Raw genomic sequence first — 3,410 nt, 5'->3', positions numbered from 1 at the left:
CAGTTTCCAATTTTTTTAGTTTTTTATTTTATAAATATCAATAAAACTTTATTTGTTGGGTACAAAAGCTTGAAAATTTAATAGAAAGCTTCTAATATATTGTTTCAAAGACAGATTTCTAATTACAGTGTAATTAAAATATAAATGACTGTAAATACTTGAAAATTTCACTAAATGTTTATATTTTCATTTTCTATACACCATACAATTTTAATAATAATTTGACTCTTTTTGAGCTGTTTATGGACACTGTCAGTTTTCAATTTCTTCAATTTTTTTTTTATACATATCAATAAAATTTTATTTGATGGGTAAAAAAGTGTGAACATTTAATGCAAGGCTCCTAATATATTTTTAACAGAAGTTGAAAAATATTAAAAATAAATAGGCACAATTTTTTTTTATAAGCATTTAAAGTTTGAATTTCGACAAAATTTATTAAATTTAAAATTTAAAATTTAAAAATTATTTTGTAGTTAAAAATTTATAAAAAGTTTAACTTTTATAGCTAAGGATTGAACATTTAAAACAAGGCTCCACGTAAATAGGTTATATATAAATTACTTTGTTCACAATAATAATCATCAAATATACTTATAGTAATATGATATATAATGGATATTGTGATATGATTAATTTGGAATATATAATAGGTAAATTTTTTTTTTAATATAATAGATATAAGTATATAATATATCTTACCTATACCTAGATTCAGTCTCCGCTCAGAATCGCTTTTCGTATGCAGTGATATGATATCATTTAATATGAGTGTTCAAGCCCCAACACATTTATTTTTTTTTTAAATTATAATTTATAGGTACATACTTTTAAGAATGGTATACTATTATATTTTGAGGGAGATTTAAGTGATTTTGAGGGGGCTAAGCACCCTCCCCCTTATTTACGCCACTGCCTTAAGGTAGGTAAGTAACGATTTTTTTTCAAAACCTAATGAAATAATTAATTTTCATTTGTATTTATTTTGGGCACATATGATTTTAAATCTAAAAAGGGATTCCTAAAGACCATAATAATATTATAGTCTATATATTCTAGAAGCTTATAAATTCAACAATTTTTTTTCAAAATTACAATCGAACTTCAGGAAGTTTGTTTGATTTAGTAGTTTTTATAGTTATGCAAACAAAAATATACTTATTTTTCACGAAGTATTGACATTTGAGGGTGCGTACGAGAGTTACATCCGGTGACGGTTTCCCGCAACTGCATTAGAGCGATTCTCGGGAAAGCACACTAATGATCATTTATTACTCACATATTATGAACATAGCACAAAATATATCTATGTCATGTTAATTGTTTAAATATTACTCATTAAAACATGATATACGCTGGAGCTCCCTTAAGGATGTCGATGCAGGTTTTTCCGAAATTCTATACAATTTAAAAATAATATTTTTTAATTTAGTTTTTACCTTGATTATAATACTTGTGCACTAATCTACAGCTCGATACATATTTAGGCGATGTTGATACGGTGTATTATATCAACGAAATGCCTGTGAAATAGTCGGTAATCGCTCTATTTTTTTATTTATAAGAAGAGAACATTTTTCAGGTCGGATCAAAGGCTGAATTTTTCTTTTTCTTTGGATAGTGGTAGAGAAATACGTCTTATAAATAACAAATATTGTGCATTATTTAAAATGCGTATTTTAGCTTCTAAAATTATAATTTTGAAAATCGGAACTTGATCCTACTTGCAAAATGTTCTCTTCTTTTAAATAAAAAAAAATGTACACAATCCAACTACCTATTCGTCCTATTCTACAGGGCGTGAGAGTTTTTCCTGTAAGACATGGTTTTGTACTAAAAAAATGCACCGGCTCCGACGGCGACGCCCTTAATGCTGTAATGTTTATAAATCAATGATTCGATAACGGCAGCGCCATCTACTGCCGCTTAATCGTTTTTAACTTAAACGCGTGCGTGAAGAACTGGCCCTGACAGCCGCTCAATTTCCTAGTTAGATAGCACTGCCATATTATACAATTTAGAATAACGAAGGGAATAGTAGCAAACCTTCATCGGATTATTTTTTAGGAAATTTTATTGAAGATTGTATTACGACATCGGCCCACAGTGAAAGAAATTGCACTGTAGTACAGTGGCCAAGTTCATCCCTGAAAGTGAATCTACGATTTTTCGTTTTTGAATTATCAACTAAATAAGAGATCTAATCTTTCGATGAGAACTCGTTAATTTACGGGTAAATTTAAAAATAATGGCACACTAGTTGAAAATGGTCGTGTTCAGTGCATATTAATTTATGTTTATTTTATTTAATTTTTTATTTCATGTATTTTATACATATTTTGCCCATAGTAATTTTTTGTAAAATATAGTTATTTATACAAAATAATTTCTTATGCAGGTTGACGTCTGGTTTATACACCAAAAAGAAGTCGTGCATATTATAATACTGTGGTAATTGCGTAATAGTATATTGTCATATTATATGCACATAAAGTTAAGAGATCCACCTCGAGGGGTATAGAATTATCCGCGATTTCGATTTTGCACTGCATAATTAAAGTTCTTCTACTTAAAGTCTCGGAAATTTCGGTTGCCATAAGCCACTATGTAGAAGTACAGTAATAAATCATATTTTGTTGATGCCATATTATGTTATATAATTGTTATATATTTTGTGGAAAAACGGTCATCGTTCGATGTATATGTACACAATAATGTTATACATTTTACAGATGTAGGACATACATATAGAATAATTAATACTCGACCGGACACGGTTTCATCCGTTTTTAAGACAAATGATTAATTGAACAACATAAAAAAACAGTAGTTTAAAACAGAAAAATATAATTTATGAGCATATGACTTATAACTTATCAGTGCCTATCCGGCAACTCCTATTTATTACAATTTGTGTTACTATAAATACATTTTTGATCCTAAACAAATTTATAAAATTAAATAAATAAATTAAATATTTAAATAATAATACTTACCTAAATAAATAGATTATAAGTTAATTGATTTTTTTTTTTTGTAAGTAGAGTGTATATACACAAAAATAAATTGTACATAATACATAAATTATTTTGTTTCAAACTCGATTAAATCATGTTTTAAACGATTAAAAAAATCATTTAAACAAATGACGTTAAACATAATAAGCATGCAGGGCCGTATCTAGGGGGGAGCTACAGGATACTGTTGCCCCGGGCGGCCAATTTTTGACACATTTAGGGGGGCGGTCAGGCGCCGGTGTATATTATATGCATAACATTTTTTTTGGTAAGAATTTGCTTGAGTACCTATACTTGGGATTTTTTGCATTACATGACTATGATACGGCCATTTGACGTCAATCAATTGATTTGTCAATCAATGATAACTACTAATTTTTGTAATTTTTTTTA

This window comes from Acyrthosiphon pisum, chromosome X (assembly GCF_005508785.2).
Source record: "Acyrthosiphon pisum isolate AL4f chromosome X, pea_aphid_22Mar2018_4r6ur, whole genome shotgun sequence".
Lineage (NCBI taxonomy): Eukaryota > Metazoa > Arthropoda > Insecta > Hemiptera > Aphididae > Acyrthosiphon > Acyrthosiphon pisum.
Note: the sequence above shows the minus strand (reverse complement) of the source record.